General features: G+C 46.1%; 1 gene segment (V, D, J or C); it reads left to right on the forward strand.

Moving 5' to 3' along the window:
- Window positions 1–18,602, forward strand: part of LOC109557711 (T cell receptor beta constant 1-like) — a gene marked incomplete in the record, with an annotated part of 426,686 nt that overhangs the window by 371,228 nt on the left and 36,856 nt on the right.

The following is an 18,602-nucleotide window of genomic DNA, read 5'->3' on the forward strand; positions in this document are numbered from 1 at the left end:
CCCAGCCAGGTGAGCCTTAGAACCCTGGGAGGCAGCTGGATGGGGCAAACCACAGAGGCAGCTGCCTGTGTTTTGGTGGGCGGGGGTCGGTGTGAATGGGTTGGCTGGGGATGAGGAGGGAACTGGGTGACCAGCTGGAGGACTTCATCCACAGACAGGAAGGGTGACTACTGGAGGCCGAGGATAAAATTTCTCCCAGAGGAGTGTTTGGAAATAGTAAAGACAATCAGATACAGTTTGCCTTCAAGTGGCAGAGTCAAAAATACCCTTTAAGTAATTGATTTCTGAGCTATATATAGCCTGTTCTCTATTAATAAAGTTCAGAATGCACTAAGTCATATTTATATCATACTGGTCCATTACACTTATGGAATTATGCTGATTGTTTTTGGTGAATGGGAATTATAAAGCCCTCTATATGGATGGCGGACCAATGTAAATCTGCAAAAATTCAGGAATCTGCCCCCTTGGTGAGCTTCTAAGTAGTCCAGAGGTGTGAGATATGCTGGAATGTCCTCCAAAGTGAGAGGCGAGCTGTTTCCAGACATGGAGAAAGAGGCACAACGCTTCGTGGGACCCTCTGGATTTTGGAGTTAACATATACTACTCTTGGGTATGCTACTCTGGTCCATTTACTATACAATCCGTCAGGCTGGGCCAGTGCAAGGCAGAGCGCGGTAGCAGAACCAGGCAATGATGGAAGCTTCTCAGCCACCAGGGTCGTAAACCAAGCAGGCTCAGTTGTTCTTGAAGTGCCTGTGGCAGATATCAATGCTCTGTAGAGCTCCTGACATTCCCCAGTGAGAATCACGAGGCAGATGTACAGAGGTCTGTGTCATGCTTTACTCAATTCTATCTGCCAATAACTTTTCTCCCTTGAAAAACTGCTCTTGGCTCTTTACTAAAGGCTTATCATGGCATTCAGAACTGGACATCATCAGACCTGCAAAACTGTAAAGTTGAAGACGCACGGAGTATTCTGTTATGAAGTGGAAAATGTATCATTTCAGTTCAGTCACTCAGTCGTGTCCAACTCTTTGCGACCCTATGCATTGCAGCACACCTCCCTGCGTCCAGCACCAACTCCCGGAGTTGACTCAGACTCCCGTCCATCGAGTCGGTGATGCCATCCAGTCATCTCATCCTCTGTCATCCCCTTCTCCTCCTGCCCCCAATCCCTCTCAGCATCAGAGTCTCTTCCAATGAGTCAACTCCTTGCATGAGGTGGCCAAAGTACTGGAGTTTCAGCTTTAGCATCATTCCTTCCAAAGAACACCCACGGCTGATCTCCTTTAGAAAGGACTGGTTGGCTCTCTGTTTATTAAGTGGAATTAATTCAGAAATAGGAGTCAGTTTACCGGAGTAGGTATCAGAGAAAGAAAAATCAGTTCAGTGTGGAATAACTGAAATACTCAGCGAATGGTTGCAATCCTGAGTTATGTTACCCTAGTATTCTAAAATCTTACCTTTAGTTATCTGAGGTCAATACTGCATCCCATTCTTGCTTTATACCGAGGAGTAGAATATAAGTAGTGCTCGACAATGATGGATGGGGAGTGGCAGAAGGTGGTGATGAGACCACAGTTGGAGGCTGGGAGCCTAGTGAATAAAGATCCAGCCCAAGTGAAGAGCCACACAGCTCCACTAGGGGGCAGAAGAATTGTCCCCATGTTCTGCAGAAACTAGGCTTCCTGGGACAGGCCAGGAACAGAGTCAGTAGGGAAGAACTACACGGTGGTGAAGGAAGAAGAACTTGAATTTGATGTGTTAATGCCTTTTCTCTGCGGCGAGGCAAGTCTGTCACCTAAAGATGTTGACTCTTCTGCTACTTCTCCTGGGACTGGGTACGGCCTTATTCCCGGGGAAATTTGGGGTGAATATGCATGCTGAGGAGTAGAGGGTCTGAGGCCCCAAGTCAGCGGATGGGAGAGATGTTCGATTAGGGAATCCTAACACAGTAACAGCTGGAAGAACAAATCCAGAGTGGAGGCAGTGCTCCAGGGCTGATTGCGAGCCAAGGTGATACTGGAGCAAATAGTAGGAGACCCTCCTGCCTGAGGACAAGCTTGTCAGCTCACGGATGTTTCTGTCTCTCTGGATCTAGGTTCTGTGTTCGGTGCTCTCGTCTCTCAAAAGCCAAGCAGGGCCATCCGTCAACGTGGGACCTCCATGATGATCGAGTGTCAGGTCGATAGCCAGGTCAATTTCATGTACTGGTACCGTCAGCTTCCAGGACAGAGCTTGGTGCTGATGGCTACTGCCAATCAGGGCTCCAAGGCTACTTACGAGAGTGGGTTTACTGACAGCAAGTTTCCCATTGACCGCCCGAAACTGGAGTTCTCAACTCTGACTGTGAGCAACGCGAGCTCCGAAGACAGCAGCTCTTATTTCTGCAGTGCTGGAGACACAGTGCTGGGCACAGATCAAGGGTCTCAGCAAGAACCCCTCTCCCACCCACCCAGCTCCTAGACAGGTGAACGTTAGAACCCTGGGAGGCAGGCTGGAGGGGGAAAACCACAGAGGCAGCTGCCTGTGTTTTGGTGGGTGGGGTCGGTGTGAATGGGTTGGCTGGGGATGAGGAGGAAACTGGGTGACCAGCTGGAGGACTTTATCCACAGACAGGAAGGGTGACTACTGGAGGTCAAGGATAAAATTTCTCCTAGGGGAGTGTTTAGAAATAATAAAGGCAATCAGATACAGTTTGCCTTCAAGTGGCAGAGTCAGAAATACCCTTTAAGTGTTTTATCTCTGAGCTATATTTAGCCTGTTCTCTATTAATATAGTTCAGAATGCACTTAGTCATATTTATATCTTACTCGTCCATTACACTGATGGCATTATTCTGATTGTTTTTAGTGAATGGGAATTATAAAGCCCTGTAGATGCCGTGGTATGATATATGGATGGCAGACCAATGTACATCTGCAAAAATTCAGGGATCTGCCCCCTTGGTGAGCTTCTGAGTAGTCCAGAGGTGTCAGATATGCTGGAATGTCCTTCAAAATGAGAGGCGATCTGTTTCCAGACATGGAGAAAGAGGCACAATGCTTCGTGGGACCCTCTGGATTTTGGAGTTAACATATACTACTCTTGGGTATGCTACTCTGGCCCATTTACTAAACAATCCCTCAGGCTGGGCCAGTGCAAGGCAGAACACGGTAGCAGAACGAGGCTATGATGGAGGCTTCTCAGCCACCAGGGTCATAAACCAAGCAGGCTCAGTTGTTCTTGAAGTGCCTGTGGCAGATATCAATGCTCTGTAGACTTCCTGACATTCCCCAGTGAGAATCATGAGGCAGATACACAGAGTTCTGTGTCATGCTTTACTCCCCTCTATCTGCCAATAACTATTCTCCTTTTGAAAAACTGCTCTTTACTCTTTACTAAAGGTTTATCAGGGCATTCAGAGCTAGACATCAGCAGACCTGCAAAACTGTAAAGTTGAAGACGCACGGAGTATTCTGTTATGAAGTAGAAAATGTATCAGTTCAATTCAGTCACTCAGTCGTGTCCGACTCTTTGTGACCCCATGCATCGCAGCACGCCAGGCCTCCCTGTCCAGCACCAACTCCCAGAGTTCACTCAGTCTCAGGTCCATCGAGTCAGTGATGCCATCCAGCCATCTCATCCTCCGTCATCCCCTTCTCCTCCTGCCCCCAATCCCCCTCAGCATCAGAGTCTTTTCCAATGAGTCAACTCCTTGCATGAGGTGGCCAAAGTACCGGAGTTTCAGCTTTAGCATCATTCCTTCCAAAGAACACCCAGGGCTGATCTCCTTTAGAATGGACTGGTTGGATCTCCGTTTATTAAGAGGAATGAATTCAGGAATAGAAGTCAGTTTACCGGAGTAGGTATCAGGGAAAGAAAAATGAGTTCAGTGTGGAATAACGGAAATACTCAGCCAACAGTTGCAATCCTGAGTTATGTTACCCTAGTATTCTAAAATCTTACCTTTAGTTATCTGAGGTCAATACTGCATCCCATTCTTGCTTTATACCGAGGAGTAGAACATGAGTGGTGCTCAACAATGATGCATGGGGAGTGGCAGAGGGTGGTGATGAGACCAAAGTTGCAGGCTGGGAGCCTAGTGAATAAAGATCCAGCCCAAGTGAAGAGCCACACAGCTCCACTAGGGGGCAGACGAATTGTCTCCACAGTCTACAGAAACTAGGCTTCCTGCGACAGGCGAGGAACAGAGCCGGTAGGGAAGAGCTACACGGTGGTGAAGGAAGAAGAACTTGAATTTGATGTGTTAGTGCCTTTTCTCTGCGGAGAGGCAAGTCTGTCACCTAAAAATGTTGTCTCTTCTGCTACTTCTCCTGGGACTGGGTACGGCCTTATCCCGGGGGAAATTTGGGGTGAATATGCATGCTGAGGAGTAGAGGGTCTGAGGCCCCCAGTCAGAGGATGGGAGAGATGTTCATTTAGGGAATCCTAACACAGTAACAGCTGGAAGAACAAATCCAGAGTGGAGACAGTGCTCCAGGGCTGATTGGGAGCAAGGTGATACTGGAGCAAATAGTAGGAGACCCTCCTGCCTGGGGACAAGCTTGTCAGCTCTCAAGGGTGTTTCTGTCTCTCTGGATCTAGGTTCTGTATTCGGTGCTCTCGTCTCGCAAAAGCCAAGCAGGGCCATCCGTCAACGCGGGACCTCCGTGATGATCGAGTGTCGTCAGGTTGATAGCCAGCTCGCCATGATGTACTGGTACCGTCAGCTTCCAGGACAGAGCTTGGTGCTGATGGCTACTGCCAATCAGGGCTCCAAGGCTACTTACGAGAGTGGGTTTACTGACAGCAAGTTTCCCATTGACCGCCCGAAAGTGGAGTTCTCAACTCTGACTGTGAACAATGCGAGCTCCGAAGATAGTAGCTCTTATTTCTGCAGTGCTGGAGACACAGTGCTGGGCACAGATCAAGGGTCTCAGCAAGAACCCCTCTCCCACCCACCCAGCTCCTAGACAGGTGAACGTTAGAACCCTGGGAGGCAGGCTGGAGGGGGAAAACCACAGAGGCAGCTGCCTGTGTTTTGGTGGGTGGCGTCGGTGTGAATGTGTCGGCTGGGGATGAGGAGGAAACTAGGGGATCAGCTAGAGGACTTCATCCACAGACAGGAACGGTGACTACTGGAGGCCAAGGATAAAATTTCTCCCAGAGAAGTGTTTATAAATAGTAAGACAATCAGATACAGTTTGCCTTCAAGTGGCAGAGTCTGAAATACTCTTTAAGTATTTTATCTCTCAGTTATATTTAGCCTGTTCTCTATTAATATAGTTCAGAATGCACTTAGTCATATTTATATCATACTGGTCCATTACACTGATGGCATTTTGCTGAATGTTCTTGGCGAATGGGAATTATAAAGCCCTGTAGATGCCTTGGTATGATATATGGATGGCAGATCAATGTCAATCTGCAAAATTTAGGGATCTGCCCCCTTGGTGAGCTTCTGAGTAGTCCAGAGGTGTCAGATATGCTGGAATGTCCTTCAAAATGAGAGTTGAGCTGTTTCTAGACATGGAGAAAGAGGTACAATGCTTCGTGGGACCCTCTGGATTTTGGAATTAACATGTACTACTCTTGGGTATGCTACTCTGGCCCATTTACTAAACAATCCCTCAGGCTGGGCCAGTGCAAGGCAGAACACGGTAGCAGAACGAGGCTATGATGGAGGCTTCTCAGCCACCAGGGTCATAAACCAAGCAGGCTCAGTTGTTCTTGAAGTGCCTGTGGCAGATATCAATGCTCTGTAGACTTCCTGACATTCCCCAGTGAGAATCATGAGGCAGATACACAGAGTTCTGTGTCATGCTTTACTCCCCTCTATCTGCCAATAACTATTCTCCTTTTGAAAAACTGCTCTTTACTCTTTACTAAAGGTTTATCAGGGCATTCAGAGCTAGACATCAGCAGACCTGCAAAACTGTAAAGTTGAAGACGCATGGAGTATTCTGTTATGAAGTAGAAAATGTATCAGTTCAATTCAGTCACTCAGTCGTGTCCGACTCTTTGTGACCCCATGCATCGCAGCACGCCAGGCCTCCCTGTCCAGCACCAACTCCCAGAGTTCACTCAGTCTCAGGTCCATCGAGTCAGTGATGCCATCCAGCCATCTCATCCTCCGTCATCCCCTTCTCCTCCTGCCCCCAATCCCCCTCAGCATCAGAGTCTTTTCCAATGAGTCAACTCTTTGCATGAGGTGGCCAAAGTACCGGAGTTTCAGCTTTAGCATCATTCCTTCCAAAGAACACCCAGGGCTGATCTCCTTTAGAATGGACTGGTTGGATCTCCGTTTATTAAGAGGAATGAATTCAGGAATAGAAGTCAGTTTACCGGAGTAGGTATCAGGGAAAGAAAAATCAGCTCAGTTTGGAATAACGGAAATACTCAGCCAACGGTTGCAATCCTGAGTTATGTTACCCTAGTATTCTAAAATCTTACCTTTAGTTATCTGAGGTCAATACTACATCCCATTCTTGCTTTATACCGAGGAGTAGAACATGAGTGGTGCTCAACAATGATGCATGGGGAGTGGGGGAGGCTGCAGTTGCAGGCTAGGAGCCTTGTGAATAAAGATCCAGCCCAAGTGAAGAGCCACACAGCTCCACTAGGGGGCAGACGAATTGTCTCCACATTCTACAGAAACTAGGCTTCCTGCGACAGGTGAGGAACAGAGCCGGTAGGGAAGAGCTACACGGTGGTGAAGGAAGAAGAACTTGAATTTGATGTGTTACTGCCTTTTCTCTGTGGAGAGGCAAGGCTCTCACCTAAAGATGTTGTCTCTTCTGCTACTTCTCCTGGGACTGGGTACGGCCTTATCCCGGGGGAAATTTGGGATGAATATGCATGCTGAGGAGTAGAGGGTCTGAGGCCCCCAGTCAGAGGATGGGAGAGATGTTCATTTAGGGAATCCTAACACAGTAACAGCTGGAAGAGCAAAACCAGAGTGGAGGCAGTGCTCCAGGGCTGATTGCGAGCCAAGGTGAGACTGGAGCAAATAGTAGGAGACCCTCCTGCCTGGGGACAAGCTTGTCAGCTCTCAAGGGTGTTTCTGTCTCTCTGGATCTAGGTTCTGTATTCGGTGCTCTCGTCTCGCAAAAGCCAAGCAGGGCCATCAGTTAACGCGGGACCTCCGTGATGATCGAGTGTCGTCAGGTTGATAGCCAGCTCGCCATGATGTACTGGTACCGTCAGCTTCCAGGACAGAGCTTGGTGCTGATGGCTACTGCCAATCAGGGCTCCAAGGCTACTTACGAGAGTGGGTTTACTGACAACAAATTTCCCATTAGCCGCCCGATCCTTGCGTTCTCAACTCTAACTGTGAGCAACGCGAGCTCCAAAGACAGCAGCTCTTATTTCTGCAGTGCTGGAGACACAGTGCTGGGCACAGATCAAGGGTCTCAGCAAGAACCCCTCTCCCACCCACCCAGCTCCCAGCCAGGTGAGCCTGAGAACTCTGGGAGGCAGGCTGGATGGGGCAAACCACAGAGGCAGCTGCCTGTGTGCTGGTGGGCGGGGTCGGTGTGAATGGGTCAGCTGGGGATGAGGAGGGAACTAGGGGATCAGCTAGAGGACTTCATCCACAGACAGGAACGGTGACTACTGGAGGCCAAGGATAAAATTTCTCCCAGAGAAGTGTTTATAAATAGTAAGACAATCAGATACAGTTTGCCTTCAAGTGGCAGAGTCAGAAATACTCTTTAAGTATTTTATCTCTCAGCTATATTTAGCCTGTTCTCTATTAATATAGTTCAGAATGCACTTAGTCATATTTATATCATACTGGTCCCTTACACCTTTGGCATTATGCTGATTGTTCTTGGCGAATGGGAATTATAAAGCCCTGTAGATGCCTTGGTATGATATATGGATGGCAGACCAATGTCAATCTGCAAAAATTTAGGGATCTGCCCCCTTGGTGAGCTTCTGAGTAGTCCAGGGGTGTGAGATATGCTGGAATGTCCTTCAAAATGAGAGTTGAGCTGTTTCTAGACATGGAGAAAGAGGCACAATGCTTCGTGGGACCCTCTGGATTTTGGAGTTAACATATACTACTCTTGGGTATGCTACTCTGGCCCATTTACTATACAATCTGTCAGGCTGGGCCAGTGCAACGCAGAGCTCGGTAGCAGAACGAGGCTATGATGGAAGCTTCTCAGCCACCAGGGTCATAAACCAAGCAGGCTCAGTTGTTCTTGAAGTGCCTGTGGCAGATATCAATGCTCTGTAGAGCTCCTGACATTCCCCAGTGAGAATCACGAAGCAGATGCACAGAACTCTGTGTCATGCTTACTCCCTTCTACCTGCCGATAACTATTCTTCCTTTGAAAAACTGCTCTTTACTCTTTACTAAAGGCTTATTGTGGCATTCAGAACTGGACATCAGCAGACCTGAAAAACTGTAAAGTTGAAGACGCACAGAGTATTCTGTTATAAAGTGGAAAATGTATCATTTCAGTTTAGTCACTCAGTCGTGTCCGACTCTTTGCGACCCCATGAATCGCAGCATGCCCGGCCTCCCTGTCCAGCACCAACTCCCGGAGTTCATTCAGACTCACGTCCATCGAGTCGGTGATGCCATCCAGCCATCTCATCCTCTGTCATCCCCTTCTCCTCCTGCCCCCAATCCCTCTCAGCATCAGAGTCTTTTCCAATGAGTCAACTCTTTGCATGAGGTGGCCAAAGTACTGGAGTTTCAGCTTTAGCATCATTCCTTCCAAAGAACACCCAGGGCTGATCTCCTTTAGAATGGACTGGTTGGATCTCCGTTTATTAAGAGGAATGAATTCAGGAATAGGAGTCAGTTTACCGGAGTAGGTATCAGGGAAAGAAAAATCAGCTCAGTTTGGAATAACGGAAATACTCAGCCAACGGTTGCAATCCTGAGTTATGTTACCCTAGTATTCTAAAATCTTACCTTTAGTTATCTGAGGTCAATACTGCATCCCATTCTTGCTTTATACCGAGGAGTAGAACATGAATGGTGCTCAACAATGATGGATGGGGAGTGGGGGAGGCTGCAGTTGCAGGCTAGGAGCGTTGTGAATAAAGATCCAGCCCAAGTGAAGAGCCACACAGCTCCACTAGGGGGCAGAAGAATTGTCCCCATGTTCTGCAGAAACTAGGCTTCCTGGGACAGGCAAGGAACAGAGTCATAGGGAAGAACTACACGGTGGTGAAGGAAGAAGAACTTGAATTTGATGTGTTAATGCCTTTTCTCTGCGGCGAGGCAAGGCTGTCACCTAAAGATGTTGACTCTTCTGCTACTTCTCCTGGGACTGGGTATGGCCTTATTCCCGGGGAAATTTGGGGTGAATATGCATGCTGAGGAGTAGAGGGTCTGAGGCCCCCAGTCAGAGGATGGGAGAGATATTCGTTTAGGGAATCCTAACACAGTAACAGCTGGAAGAACAAATCCAGAGTGGAGACAGTGCTCCAGGGCTGATTGGGAGCAAGGTGATACTGGAGCAAATAGTAGGAGACCCTCCTGCCTGGGGACAAGCTTGTCAGCTCTCAAGGGTGTTTCTGTCTCTCTGGATCTAGGTTCTGTGTTCAGTGCTCTCCTCTCTCAAGAGCCAAGCAGGGCCATCCGTCAACGCGGGACCTCCATGACGATCGAGTGTCAGGTCGATAGCCAGCTCACCTGGATGTACTGGTACTGACAGCTTCCAGGACAGAGCTTGGTGCTGATGGCTACTGCCAATCAGGGCTCCAAGGCTACTTACGAGAGTGGGTTTACTGAGGACAAGTTTCCCATTGACCGCCCGAAACTGGAGTTCTCAACTCTGACTGTGAGCAACGCGAGCTCCGAAGACAGCAGCTCTTATTTCTGCAGTGCTAGAGACACAGTGCTGGGCACAGATCAAGGGTCTCAGCAAGAACCCCTCTCCTTCCCACCCAGCCCCCGGCCAGGTGAGCCTGAGAACCCTGGGAGGCAGGCTGGAGGGGGAAACCACAGAGGCAGCTGCCTGTGTGCTGGTGGGTGGGGGTCGGTGTGAGTGGTCGGCTGGGGATGAGGAGGGAACTGGGTGACCAGCTGGAGGACTTCATCCACAGACAGGAAGGGTGACTACTGGAGGCCGAGGACAAAATTTCTCCCAGGGAGTGTTTAGAAATAATAAAGACAATCGGATACAGTTTGCCTTCAAGTGGCAGAGTCAGAAATACCCTTTAAGTATTTTATCTCTGAGCTATATTTAGCTTGTTCTCTATTAATATAGTTCAGAATGCACTTAGTCATATTTATATCATACTGGTCCCTTACACTGATGGCATTTTGCTGAATGTTCTTGGCGAATGGGAATTATAAAGCCCTGTAGATGCCTTGGTATGATATATGGATGGCAGACCAATGTCAATCTGCAAAAATTCAGGGATCTGCCCCCTTGGTGAGCTTCTGAGTAGTCCAGAGGTGTGAGATATGCTGGAATGTCCTCCAAAGTGAGAGGCGAGCTGTTTCCAGACATGGAGAAAGAGGCACAACGCTTTGTGGGACCCTCTGGTTTTGGAGTTAACATATACTACTCTTGGGTATGCTACTCTGGCCCATTTACTATACAATCTGTCAGGCTGGGCCAGTGCAAGGCAGAGCTCGGTAGCAGAACGAGGCTATGATGGAAGCTTCTCGGCCACCAGGGTCGTAAACCAAGCAGGCTCAGTTATTCTTGAAGTGCCTGTGGCAGATATCAGTGCTCTGTAGAGCTCCTGACATTCCCCACTGAGAATCACGAGGCAGATGCACAGAGCTCTGTGTCATGCTTTACTCCCTTCTACCTGCCAATAACTATTCTCCCTTTGAAAAACTGCTCTTGGCTCTTTACTAAAGGTTTATCATGGCATTCAGAACTGGACATCAGCAGACCTGCAGAACTGTAAAGTTGACGCATGGAGTATTCTGTTATGAAGTGGAAAATGTATAATCAAGACCAAATTCTAGCACAGCTGGAAAGAGGCACAATTCAATTGCAAGAGCAAGTCCCAGTTTTACGATACATACTCTTATTACACTCACACCTTCCCCTCAGTCTACAGTTTTGTGGGAATTTCTCTGTTCCCTAGTTGAAAAGCCATGAGCCTATTTCTGGGTAGGCTTGTACTTTATTCCGGAATCATCACTCCATTTTAACACAAGTGTGGTTCTGAAAGGTGGTGACAAAGGAAAATCTTCAGCAGGTCCAGAACTTCAGTCCCGAAGGATAGATCTAGCCCGTGTTCAGCTTTCTTTCAGTGTCATCTGGACTCTAGCCATTCATTCACATTTCCCCCCATTTTGCTTCTGTCTACTGTGTTAGGGGGTCATTCCTTTAGACTCACTGTCCCATTTACTGATTCCCACCTTAGCTCCAATAACCTGTTTCACCTTCCAATCGACTTTTTAAACTTTATTTTCATGTCCAAGAAATCTACTTGAGTCTTTCACATATGTGAGCTGTCATTTTTTTTAAATTAACCACTTATTTTTGGCTGCACTGGGTCTTCATTGCTGCATGTGGGCTTTCTCTAGCTGCAGCGCGAGAGCTTCTCCTTGCAGTGGCTTCTCTTGTTATGAAGCCCAGGCTCTAAGGCACGCAGGCTTTGGTAGTTGCAGCACGTGGGCTCAGTAGTTCTGGCCCATGAGCCCTAGAGCACGTTGTGGAGCATGGGCTTAATTGCTCCACTGCACGTGGGATCTTCCCAGACCAAGGACTGAACATATGTCCTCCGTCTTGGCAGCCAGATTCTTAACCACTGGACCACAAGGGAAATCTGATGAGTAGTCATTTTTAAAGAACCTTGCTCCACATGTATTTTATTTCTCTAAGGTTAGGTGGCACAGTGGTAAAGAATCCACCTGCCAACGCAGGAGACACAAAAGAGGCAGGTTCAATGCCTGGGTCAGGAAGATCCTCTGGAGTAGGAAATGGCAACCTACTCCAGTATTCTTGCCTGGTTGGACAGAGGAGTCTGGCTGGCTACAGTCCATGGGGTTGCAAAGAGTTGGACACGACTGAGCACTGAAGAAAATTAAACTTCTACTTGGAATTTTTATCTATTCATGACAATCTCAATTTTCTGGTGGTTTCTGCTGCCTCTTACTCAGAGTGGCTTCTTATGCATTATGTAATTTGATATTATAAATTTATCGTTGGGAATCCCCTAAATCTTGGAGTAAAGGTAGGCTTTCCAGGAAATATATATTTTTGGCTCTGTCAAGCAACTGGGATGCAATAGACTTGATGTTTTCTTTTGTAATTCTCAGTGTCCATCTTTATGGCCATACAGTGTCTATGCGAAACCCCAGTGGGCTGACTACTCGGTGGCCATGAATATTCAGAGGAAACTACTTAAAACCCCCCAGCCAAAGCCAAGAAGACCAAGGAAAGTAATAGTCCCTGTCAGTTGCCTGAGAGGTTAGCTTTGTAGTTTCCCTGTCACTAAGTGTGTTCTGTTCGTGCATCCTGGCTTGAGGAAGGAGCAATTCCCATCACGCTCCTAGTGCTGTACAAGGTCCAGTGGGTCTCAGCTAGTTCGTACACATGCTGATTCTCCTGGTCACCAGGATCCACATGTGCACCTGTTTGATGGAATGGATCAAAAATGCTGGCTTCCCTTCCTGTTTCCTGCTCCCATTTCCCCAGGAAGTGGGCAAATTCACCTACAGATAAGCTTTGGACTGTGAGCCCCCTCCTATAGGATGGCAAAATTTTCTCCTAAGAAGCAGTAAAAACACTGTGGTTAGGAACTTGATCTCTGTCCTCAGGCAGACCTGAATTTAAAATGGATTAAAGATCTAAACGTAAGACCAGAAACTATAAAACTCCTAGAGGAGAACATAGGCAAAACACTCTCCGACATACATCACAGCAGGATCCTCTATGACCCACCTCCCAGAATATTGGAAATAAAAGCAAAAATAAACAAATGGGACCTAATTAAACTTAAAAGCTTCTGCACAACAAAGGAAACTATTAGCAAGGTGAAAAGACAGCCTTCAGAATGGGAGAAAATAATAACAAATGAAGCAACTGACAAACAACTAATCTCAAAAATATACAAGCAACTCCTACAGCTCAACTCCAGAAAAATAAATGACCCAATCAAAAAATGGGCCAAAGAACTAAATAGACATTTCTCCAAAGAAGACATACAGATGGCTAACAAACACATGAAAAGATGCTCAACATCACTCATTATCAGAGAAATGCAAATCAAAACCACTATGAGGTACCATTTCACGCCAGTCAGAATGGCTGCAATCCAAAAGTCTACAAGCAATAAATGCTGGAGAGGGTGTGGAGAAAAGGGAACCCTCTTACACTGTTGGTGGGAATGCAAACTAGTACAGCCACTATGGAGAACAGTGTGGAGATTCCTTAAAAAACTGGAAATAGAACAGCCTTATGATCCAGCAATCCCACTCCTGGGCATACACACCAAGGAAACCAGAATTGAAAGAGACACATGTACCCCAATGTTCATCACAGCACTGTTTATAATAGCCAGGACATGGAAGCAACCTAGATGTCCATCAGCAGATGAATGGATAAGAAAGCTGTGGTACATATACACAATGGAGTATTACTCAGCCATTAAAAAGAATTCATTTGAATCACTTCTAATGAGATGGATGAAACTGGAGCCTATTATACAGAGTGAAGTAAGCCAGAAAGAAAAACACCAATACAGTATACTAACACATATATATGGAATTTAGAAAGATAGTAACAATAACCCTGTGTACGAGACAGCAAAAGAGACACTGATGTATAGAACAGTCTTATGGACTCTGTGGGAGAGGGAGAGGGTGGGATGATTTGGGAGTATGGCATTGAAACATGTATAATATCATGTATGAAATGAGTCGCCAGTCCAGGTTTGATGCACGATACTGGATGCTTGGGGCTGGTGCACTGGGACGACCCAGAGGGATGGTATGGGGAGGGAGGAGGGAGGAGGGTTCGGGATGGGGAACACATGTATACCTGTGGCGGATTCATTTCGATATTTGGCAAAACCAATACAATATTGTAAAGTTTAAAAATAAAATAAAATTAAAAAAATAATAAAAAATAAAACTTGGCTCCCCTGCTTCATCACCAGGTATAACCTTGAACAAGTTACACAATCTCATATTCATACATATAATATCCTCATATATAAAATAAGGATAATAGTGATGCAAAAATATAAGGAATGGGATTTTCATAAGACTGAGATGAAGTCATCCATGTAAACCACACAGCACTGTGCCTGGTAGAGATAAAACACACATTTTAATTAATATCTAAATTTATTTCTCACTGTGACACATGACATTTTACCATTAACAATTCCATCCTCAAGATTAAGTATTGCCCTCTCTGGGAAATTTTTATTTATTATTGTAACTGTTTCTCTTTATTTCAACTATTTCTTTAACAAAATTAATGCACAGTGTAAAATACACAGATTATTAAACTGAGGAAAATTAAAATCACTATTTAAATGAGATTATATAATATGATATGTATTTTATAATTCATTCTCTTAACCCAACAATATTTCATAAATGCCATGTCAAAAGATAGCGCTTACATTAACTTATAAGAATATTTCAGTGTATCTATGACCCTCCTTTAAATACAACTTTTTACATTAAAATTAATACCAAGGTGAAGTATCCATATGCTAGATGATAGGGTAATTTAATTTAAAAAGCAGTCATTGTAGGTGTCAATTTATTTCTCTCTCTCTTTTTTTTTCTTTTTTTTTTTTTTGCTGTGCCATGAAGCCTGCGGGATCTCAGTTCCCCAACCAGGAATCGAACCCTCGACCCTGCTTTGGAAGTGTGGAGTCTTAACCACTGGATCACCAGGGAAGTCCCTGTGTCAATTTATTTCTGTTGTAGACTGGACAGGGAATGGCAAAAGCACTCGTTTCCCCACCTTCACAGGGCTGACGTCTTGTTATCCAGGTCTCAACTCAAATACCATCTCCCCAGAGAGAGCTTTCCTAACCTTCTATGCTCACATAGTACCTGTGGACCCAGCCACCAGTTACTCACATTTATTATCACTTTATTCCATTTCAATAATGCCTAATCATTAGTCAGTTCAGTTCAGCCACTCAGTCATGTCCGGGTCTTTGCGGCCCCATGGACTGCAGCCTGCCAGGCTTCCCTGTCCATCACCAAATCCCAGATCTTGTTCAAACTCATGTCCCTCAAGTCGGTGATGCCATCTGTCATCTGTCGTTCACTTCTCCTCCTGCCTTCAATCTTTCCCAGCATCAGGGTCTTTTCCGATGATCTAATCATTGGAATATAATCAATTAATCATTATAATTTGATATAAATAGTTGATCCTTGAACTAGGTACAGATTAGGGACACTAACCCTCTGCACAGTTGAAAATCCACATATAACTTTGTAGGGACTCCTTGGTATCTAAAGTTCCACATCCTGTGTTTAACCAACCTCAAATCATGTAACACTACAATAGTTATTGAAAAAAAATTCCATGTATAAGTAGACCAGGGCAGTTCAAATTCCATCTTGTTCAAAGATCAACTATATATATTATATACACATCATATATATACATATATATATAAAGATACATATATATTTTTTAATGTACTGTCTGCCTCTCACAGTCATATCTCCTTCCATATGTGTGGATGTGCACATGCATAAATACACATTGTTATTGTTTAGTTGCTAAGTTGTGTCCAACTCTTTGCAACTCCATGGACTGTAGTCAGATAGGCTCCTCTGTTCATGGGATTTCCTGGGCAAGAATATGGGAGTGGGTTGCCATTTTCCTTCTCCAGGGGATCTTCCCGACTCAGAGTTTGAACCTGCATCTCCTGCATTGGCAGGTGAATTCTTTTACTGCTGAGCCAGCAGGGAAGTCTGTAAATACACCCAGATGCCATGAAAGAACAGATCTTTTACTATTATCTTCTTTGCTGTTGCCATACAGGTTAGAAAAATTACAGGAACATCACAGGAACACAGGAAATATTTCCTTAGTGCTATGGACTGAACTGTGTTCCTCCAAAATTTATATGTTGTAATCCTAACCCCCAGTCCCTCAGAATGTAATAGGATCTTTAAATAAATAATTTAATTGAGGCCATTAGGGTGGCCCGTAAGCCAATCTGACCTTGTTCTTATCAGAAGAGATCAGGATATATAAGGAGAGGCCCTAGGGAGGTACCCACAGAGGAAAGGCCACGTGAAGTCAGTGAAAAGATGACCGTCGGCAACGCAAGGAGAGAGACCCCTGGAGAAACCAACCCTGTTGACAAAAATAATAAATGATCTGAAATAGGAATAGAAACAAGTTTTATTTAAGCCAAACAGAAGCCTAGAACCCGAAAGGCAGGCTCTAAGACAACTCTGAGGAGCTGCTCCAGAGAAGCAGGGTTTTCAGCCCAGTTTTATATCTTGGCAGAACAAAGAACATTAAGCAAGTCAGGAATACATTCCCTCCAAATAGACCAAATTGAACAAATAGATCAGCAGGAACTCAGTGAGTCAGTATGGCACTGGTCCCTGGGAAGGGAGTCATGTCATCAAAGGAGCACCAGCCCTGGTGTCCCAGGAAGGGGGGCCCTTTATCTTTTAACACAGACATCTTTTACTTCCAGTCAGTAAAGCACTTTTTAAAAGTAAAGTACTTTTCTTTACTAAGTAAAGCAGATATACAGTGTATGTTTGATAGGCCACAAATAGGCTGTTTTAGTTGGTAAAAAATTCAAGTTAACTCATGTATAAGCCAGAATGACTTCTCCATGACTCAATATATGAAGTTTCTTCTATCAACACCTTCCTTGATCACGCACTTCTCAGCTCCCAAAACTGTGAGAAGATGGATTTCTGCCATTATTTTGTTAAGGCAGCCCTAGCAAACTCACACACTGAGTCAATAAATAGGATTCAGAAGAATGAAAAATCTGCCTAGCCATGTGGACTGCCATGGAGAAGAGCACTACAGAACGTGAGTTTAGGCAATGTAAGGCCACTAGAAATGAGCCAAGTCATTCTAACAGGGGACAGAGGCTCTTACCTCTCTACCTGAGCAGATGGTGGCCCAAAACATGAGCCGGCCCCCTCTGCCCCCTACCTTCACCCCGCAGGCTGGGAAAGGAAACAGACGTGACGATTCTCATCCTCTAAAGCCAGGCTTCCTATGAAGACCCCACGACAAGGGGTCAAAACAAAATAGCATATTTTGATATTTCTGCAAAAAAAAAAGCCTCTGTGATGGAGGCTCCACAACTGGGTGAGCACAACCTGCCTTTGACGTGGCCCAGAGGGGCCCAAGGCCATGGCAAGGTGGGGCTGGGGGGTGGTGCCAGGTGCCAGATTAATTCAAGCTTCTTCCTCTGCCAGGGAAGCCAGCATCAGGAGGGATCCGGATGTAGTTTGTTCCCTGGCCTGACCCCTGAGCTGCCATCTGCAGTGATTCCCACACTTCACAGCACTTTCCCTGTCCTCCAGTGGCCTTGAGGTCAGCTCCGCCATTTTTAGATCTATGTTCTCAGGCAAGACGGAACCTTTCTGACGCCTGGTCTCAGCCTCTGTAACAGGAAATAATATTCTGCGCACCTCACGATGAAAACATGAAAAGGGAAGCTTGAAATTCAACACAAAGGAAAATCAGCATACCACCGCTGCTTGTGTGTGTGAAATCTCTTTAAAAGCTGTTGCTGCTGCTGCTAAGTCGCTTCAGTCGTGTCCGACTCTGTGCGACCCCATAGACGGCAGGCCATCAGGCTCTCCGGTCCCTGGGATTCTCCAGGCAAGAACACTGGAGTGGGTTGCCATTTCCTTCTCCAATGCATGAAAGTGAAAAGTGAAAGGGAAGTCGCTCAGCCGTGTCCGACTCTTAGCGACCCCATGGACTGTAGCCTACCAGGCTCCTCCATCCATGGGATTTTCCAGGCAAGAGTACTGGAGTGGGGTGCCATCTCCTTCTCCAAAAAGCTGTTGGGTGCTATACAAATACAGCAGTATTGCCACCTCGAGAGGAGCCTGTCAGGGATTAGAGGGTGTGCAGCTCTGAGGAGTGGGTGTCCTGTCGTGGAGAAGCTGGCTTCCAGCTCTGCCAGGCACCAGACCAGAAGATACCCTGTGGGTCCCTCTCCACCCAAGAGCCCGCCCCCCCCACCATTTCTCCCTGTTCACTCTATTTCCATTTACTCTGTCCTTCCAGCCTACTTCCTGTCTTGCCACCAGACTTCTGAGCTTTTCTGCCTTTGTTCACCACCTTCAGAACATTCACTCATTTTTACCTTTCTGAGAGTACCTATATAGACTCTGCCCATTCCTGCCCAACAGGAGGCCCTGAGTTCAGAGGAGGTGAGCAGGAGAAGCCTCTTCATGGGAAGCTTGTCAACCTGGCTCACAAGGTTAGGTTCCAGCACAGACTCTAGTTACATCTCTATACCCCCCTGGCCAAGTGGTGCCTCATTAAATTACAAGAGTCTGTCTTGACAGGCATGGCAGGTTGCAAAGTGAGATAATTTCCAGGAAGATTCACTCTGCACTGAGCCCAGCAAAAGAGTCTCACTGCATCAAAAAAAAAAAAGAAAAGAAAATTCCAGAATCCCCCCACCTTCAACGTTGTTTTTAATCACTC

This window comes from Bos indicus, chromosome 4 (genome assembly GCF_029378745.1).
Source record: "Bos indicus isolate NIAB-ARS_2022 breed Sahiwal x Tharparkar chromosome 4, NIAB-ARS_B.indTharparkar_mat_pri_1.0, whole genome shotgun sequence".
Lineage (NCBI taxonomy): Eukaryota > Metazoa > Chordata > Mammalia > Artiodactyla > Bovidae > Bos > Bos indicus.